At 40.7% G+C, this 6,945-nt stretch overlaps 1 non-coding gene across 1 annotated transcript; it reads right to left on the minus strand.

Annotated features, from left to right (window-relative positions):
- Positions 1 to 3,030: 3,030 nt before the first annotated feature.
- LOC141681420 (small nucleolar RNA R71) lies at positions 3,031 to 3,137 on the minus strand. The gene has a single exon (XR_012558855.1). It is a non-coding gene; the product is annotated as a small nucleolar RNA R71 (small nucleolar RNA).
- Positions 3,138 to 6,945: the final 3,808 nt, after the last annotated feature.

Here is a 6,945-nt window from a genome sequence, read left to right on the forward strand (position 1 = left end):
CAGCCTCAGAACGACTTAAAAACTGGGGCAATAGATCTTTAAGTGTATTTAAACATCTTCATCTCGTCCTTCCATTTCCAAAAAGGTATTGTAAGCCCAAATCGGACATCATATGCAAAATCTGCAGCCAAAACAGCGAAGCTCCACGAAAATAGAATGCAGCAAAAATTCGATGTTTCTTACGGCTTCGTTGATCGAACAATTCCATACCACTTAATACAGCTGAATAAACCTATTCTATTACATCAGATCAGAACCTTGATCAATTAAAAATTGAGACTTCAAGATCACAAAATCAGAATAGAAAAGACTATCACGATCAACCCTCGTGATTTACAACAAAACCACGATAAAACACGTGGGATCTTAACCATAATAAAATCACCACGATTAAACCACGTGGGATCCAAACACATAATTAAAACATGGCCATAATAGTGAATAACAACCTGCATCACAGAATCAATACAAGTGTACCACTATATACATGTATATATAATTATGACATGGACTTCATATCATAAAAAGCATAACCTAGAACCAGGCTCTGATACCAATTGTTGGGACAATAGGATCTCGGCCCTGCGTTTTACGATATGAATTTTTTATTGAGAGTTCGAACATAATGTTAACCTTAATCGCTACGACATCTTCTACTGTATTCCTTAGTTCTCCTTGGATGAAGTGTGGGCTTCGATCTCCTAAGGTTTACCTCTCGTGGTAGCTCCGAAAATCCAAAACCCTAGATGGCTCCTTGAGATAAAACGTTTGCCTCTCTCAAACTCTAGGATGTTATTTTCTGTGTTCTCGCACACATATGCATGAACCCCTTTTTTGGCTTCAAGAGAATTAGAATATTTAATTGGCTATAGTAGGGATCATGGATAATTAGGTCGGGCCTCCCAATGACATTCTGGGCTAATAAGTGGCATTTTATACCACTTAGAACGTCTTATAATAGCTTGAATTGGTGTCTTAAAATCAAGTATTTTGTGTATTTGATGCGTTTTTCTAGTGTTTGTGTATTTCAGGGTATTAGTTATATTTCGGGGGAGAATTCATCAATAATAAGCCTTGGCATATGTTCAGCATTGTAAGTGGGAAGAGAGGAGCAGATTACAGCGAAGAAACGGAGCAGAACAGACCATTTTTCCAGAAGGGGTCTGAGTGTCCGCTCAGCATAGCTTAGCGGCCGCGCAGGAAGCTGAGCGCCCGCTCAGCTATGCTGAGCGGCCGCGTAGGGTCGAAAATTCAGAATAATTATTTTAGACTTCTATTTCTGTTTGGCTTCCAACTTCTGAGTAATCTGGGTTTTATGGGACTCCTATATAAGTAGATTTCAGAGACGTTTCACGAAGGTTAGATCGTAGTATTAATCAAGGAGCGAAGGAGATAAGGAAGAAGACTGTTTTAGCACACCACAACAAAGAGGAAGCATATTTTCTTGTGATTCTTTATTTTGTTGTAACGTTGGATGCTAGTTTTCTTACTTTGAACCTATTTACTCTTGTGACGTACTCTGGTTTAATATAATTAGTTTAGTTATTATTCTCTTGTGTTTATTTATCATGTTTTCATACGAACCCATGATGACGATGAGTGCTATCATGGGCTAATCGTGATCATGGGGTCGTAACGAATTTACTATGGAATTCTTTAGTTAGTTGTTTAATACCTTAGTGTGTGATGATTGTATGATATCTAGTATTGGTTGTGCTTATTCGTCTTATGTGCGTCGTGAACATATAAGATAGGGTGTTAATCTCTTGTAAAGCGACGGTGGATCTTGAGATTTAGAACTTGCCATGCTAGCATAGGTTCATGTATGATGTTGCATGATTAGTCGGTAACTCTAACAGTTTTATTTGCCCTGTATAATCAAAAGGAATAACTTGTTCTTAAATCGTTATGTTGACAATTTCTGTAGACATATAGGGACTCAACATAATTGATGCCTATTCAACTTCTATCTTAATTGTGGATGTTTGGTAGAATGGTATTAGTACAATGAAAGTTGGCTTTTATCAGTTTCGTGTATTCGATTAATATCATCACTGTTGCATGCTAAGGGTAATAACAATGACTATTGATGGAAGTAGTAATGAAGTTGTGATCTCATGAGTGTTTTAATATTGTTAATTCGAAGTGATAATTAAGTGGTTAATTATAGTAGTTAATTGTAGGTAAGAATTAGTTAATCAATTCTAAGTGTTATTGTCTTAACATTGAGAAGTAATCTACATTGGTGAGTGAGTTTAATTGAACATAATTAGTCTGAGTCTCTGTGGGAACGAACTAGAAAGTATTCTATATTACTTGTGAACGCGTATACTTGCGTGTATTATTAGCGCGTGATTTCGCCCTAACAAGTTTTTGGCGCCGTTGCCGGGGACTCGGCGTATTTGTTTAGTTTATGTACTTACCATCATTGGTCATTAGGACTCAGTGATTAAGACGTGTTACTTATTGTTTCCGTTTGTGTTTCAGGTACTTTAGCGAGCGTTTATGCAAACTCATTCTCGTACTCGTAAGAGGACTTTAGATACAGCTGAGGAGACTAGCGAAGTTCTTGATATTCCGGAGAAGATAGATTTTGAAGATTCGGATTCAGGAAGTGAGCAGAAAGAGCCAGTAATCATGGGTGATCATATTGTTCCGGCAGATCCAACTCTTATGGACTTTTCTCGGCCTAAAATTGATGACATTCAGTCTAGCATCTTGCACCCGGCTATTGAGGCCAATAACTTTGAAATCAAGTCGGGCACTATTCAGATGGTGCAGAATTCTGTTTCTTTCGGAGGTGCTGCGACTGAAGACCCCAACATGCACATAAGGAATTTTGTCGAGATCTGCAGTACTTTAAAATACAATGGTGTGATTGATGAGGCTATAAAGCTGATGCTTTTCTCATTCTCTCTGAGGGATAAAGCTAAGGACTGGTTACATTCTGAACCAGCTGGGTCCATCACTACTTGGCAAGATCTTGCGCAAAAGTTTCTGGTGAAGTTTTACCCAATGGCGAAGACTGCGACTATGAGGAGTGCTCTTACTCAGTTTGCGCAGCAACCTACAGAATCTATGTGCGAATCTTGGGAGCGCTACAAGGAGATGTTGAGAAAGTGTCCACATCATGGAATGCCCGATTGGATGGTGATCACTGGTTTCTATAATGGTTAGGGGGCCCAATCTTGACCCATGCTCGATGCAGCAGCTGGAGGCGCCTTGTGGGCCAAAAGCTATACTGAGGCTTATAATCTTATTGAGACTATGGCTGCAAATGAGCATCAAAACCTAACTCAAAGGATGATGCCTGGGAAGGTAGCAGGTATTCTGGAAGTCGATGCAGCCACAGCTATTGCAGCGCAGCTCCAAGCACTATCTATGAAGGTCGATTCTCTAGCCACCTATGGAGTCAATCAGATAGCTATGGTCTGTGAGCTTTGTGCAGGTTCTCATGCTACGGATTAGTGTTCTCTTGTTAATGAATCTGTTCAGTATGTGAACAATTATCAGCGACAACAGCAGCCTGTGCCAGCCACTTATCATCCTAACAACAGAAATCATCCAAATTTCAGCTGGAGTAATAATCAGAATGCTATTCAGTAACCATATCAGCAAGGCGTAAGTAAGCAGTTCAATCCACCTGGATTTCAGCAACCACAGCATTATGCTCAAAGGCAATCATATCCTCAACAGGGAGGTGCAGCTGCACCCACTAGTGCTGATTTTGAGGAACTTAAGTTGTTGTGCAAGAGTCAGGCAGTGTCGATCAAGACCTTGGAAAATCAAATTGGTCAAATAGCCAATACAGTGCTCAATCATCAACCTGGCATACTTCCCAGTGACACTGAAGTGCCAGGCAGGAAGGAAGCTAAAGATCAAGTCAAGGCTATTACCTTAAGGTCTGGAAAAGTTGCTGATGCTGAAAAAGTAAAAGAAGGAGAAGCTGAAGTTGGAGATGAAGAAGCTAAGCAAAAGGAGAAAGCGGCGGAACCAAGGAAGACTACTGTTGAACACACTCTGCCTGAGGATAATACAGGGGAGAAACAACTCTATCCACCACCACCTTTCCCTAAGAGATTGCAACAACAAAATCTGGATAAGCAGTTCGGTAAGTTTCTGGAGGTGTTCAAGAAACTTCACATCAATATACCTTTTGTTGAGGCTCTGGAGCATATGCCTAGTTATGCGAGGTTTATAAAGAGTATTCTTTCAAGGAAGGTGAAACTGGATGACCTTGAGACCGTTGCTCTAACGGAAGAATGCAGTGCTGTGCTGCAGCAAAAGTTACCTCCAAAGATGAAAGATCCAGGTAGCTTCACCATTCTTTGCACCATTGGCAAGTTGTCTTTTGACAAGTGCCTTTGTGATTTGGGAGCAAGCATCAATCTGATGCCGTTATCGATCTTTAAAAAGTTGGATTTTCCTGATCCAAAGCCCACCTACATGTCTCTACAATTGGCTGATTGTTCTATTACTTACCCAAGAGGCATAGTGGAGGATGTGCTAGTCAAGGTGGATAAGCTCTTCTTTCCTGCAGACTTTGTTATTCTGGATTTCGAGGAAGATAAGAAGATTCCCATAATCTTGGGAAGACCTTTCTTGGCTACTGGCTGTACCTTGATAGATGTGCAGAAAGTGAACTTACTATGAGGGTGCAGGATCAGGATGTGACATTCAATATATTCAAATCCATGAAATTTCCTACAGAAGATGATGAGTGCTTAAAAGTGGATTTGATTGATTCTGTGGTTACTTCAGAACTCGATCATATGCTATTGTCTGATACATTAGAGGAGGCCTTAGTGGGGGATTTTGACAGTGATGATGAGGATGGCAATGAGCAACTACAATATCTTAATGCTTCTCCCTGGAGGCGAAAGCTAGACATGCCGTTCGAATCTCTTGGTACTTCTGACCTCAAAAATGCTGAAGGAAGGCTCAAACCATCAATTGAGGAAGCACCTACCTTGGAGCTTAAGCCTTTGCCTGAACACTTGAGGTATGCTTTTTTAGGTGATGCATCTACTTTACCTGTTATTATTGCATCTGACCTTTCAGGTAGTGAGGAGGACAAGCTCTTAAGGATTTTAAGAGAATTCAAATCGGCTATTAGATGGACTATAACAAACATCAAATGGATCAGCCCTTCCTATTGTATGCATAAGATTCTGCTAGAGGAGGGTAGTAAGCCGACTGTTGAGCAACAGCGCAGATTTAATCCTATCATGAAAGAGTTGGTGAAGAAAGAAATTCTGAAGTGGCTGGATGCAGGAATCATTTATCCTATTTCTGACAGTTCTTGGGTGAGCCCCGTGCAATGTGTACCTAAGAAATGAGGTATCACTGTGGTAGCAAATGAGAAGAACGAGCTCATCCCCACTCGAACAGTCACAGGATGGAGAGTATGCATGGATTACAGAAAGTTGAAAAATGCCACAAGGAAGGATCACTTCCCGCTTCCGTTTATTGATCAGATGCTTGACAGGTTGGCTGGTCACGAGTATTATTGTCTTCTGGATGGCTATTTAGGGTATAATCAGATTTGTATTGCACCAGAGGATCAAAAAAAGACTACCTTCACTTGTCCATTTGGCACGTTTGCTTTTCGCAGAGTTTTGTTTGGGTTATGTGGCGCACCGGCCACTTTTCAGAGATGTATGATGGCTATATTCTCTGACATGATTGGAAATAATGTCGAGGTGTTCATGGACGACTTCTCCGTCTTTGGACACTTGTATGATGAATGTTTGAATAATCTTCGTGTAGTACTCAAAAGGTGTGTGGAAACTAATTTGGTGCTCAATTGGGAAAAATGTTATTTTATGGTGCGTGAAGGCATTATTCTTGGGCATAAGGTCTCTAGTAAGGGTCTTGAGGTGGACAAAGCCAAGGTGGGAGTCATTGAAAATCTTCCACCGCCTATTTCTGTGAAAGGAATCCGTAGTTTTCTTGGTCATGCGGGTTTTTATCGGCATTTCATCAAAGACTTTTCGAATATATCTAAGTCGTTGTGCAACTTGCTTGATAAGGATGTGCCTTTCAAATTTGATGATGAATGTTTGACAACATTCGAGACTCTTAAGAAGAGTTTGATCACTGCACCAGTTATTACAGCACCGGATTGGACAAAGCCTTTTGAGATGATGTGTGATGTGAGTGATTATGCGGTGGGCACAGTTCTTGGGCAGCGCAAGAATAAAATCTTTCATGTGGTCTACTATGCTAGCAAGACCTTAAATGGGGCCCAAATGAACTACACCACTACTGAGAAGGAGCTCTTGACTATAGTCTTTGGTTTTAAAAAATTTCGATCTTATTTGCTTGGGACAAAGGTGACAGTATTCACTGATCTTGCGGCCATTCGCTATTTGGTTTCCAAGAAGGATTCAAAGCCGAGACTTGTTCGTTGGGTGCTCTTGCTACAGGAATTTGAGTTAGAGATCAAGGATCGAAAAGGTACTGAGAATCAAGTAGCTGACCATCTCTCTAGATTGGAGAATCCCGAGTCTACTTCACATGATAAGACATTGATCAATGAATCTTTTTCGGATGAGCAGTTGTTCGCAGTTCAGGAGGAAGAGCCATGGTTCGCAAATATTGTGAATTATCTTGTCAGCAATATAATGCCTCCTAATTTGACCACAGCTCAAAAGAAGAAGTTTTTGCATGAGGTGAAGTGGTATATGTGGGATGAACCGTATTTGTTTAGACAGGGAGCTGACCAGATCATCAGGAGATGTATCCCATTCTGTGAGACGGAGGGGATATTACGAGACTGCCACTCCACAGTTTATGGTGGACACTATGGTGATGAGAAGACGACAGCTCGTATTCTGCAAGCAGGTTTTTTCTGGCCTACTTTGTTTAAGGATGTTCATCAGTTTGTTTTAAGGTGTGATCGTTGCCAAAGAGTGGGAAATCTTACGAGAAAGGATGAGATGC

Source organism: Apium graveolens, chromosome 8 (assembly GCF_009905375.1).
Source record: "Apium graveolens cultivar Ventura chromosome 8, ASM990537v1, whole genome shotgun sequence".
NCBI classification, from domain to species: domain Eukaryota; kingdom Viridiplantae; phylum Streptophyta; class Magnoliopsida; order Apiales; family Apiaceae; genus Apium; species Apium graveolens.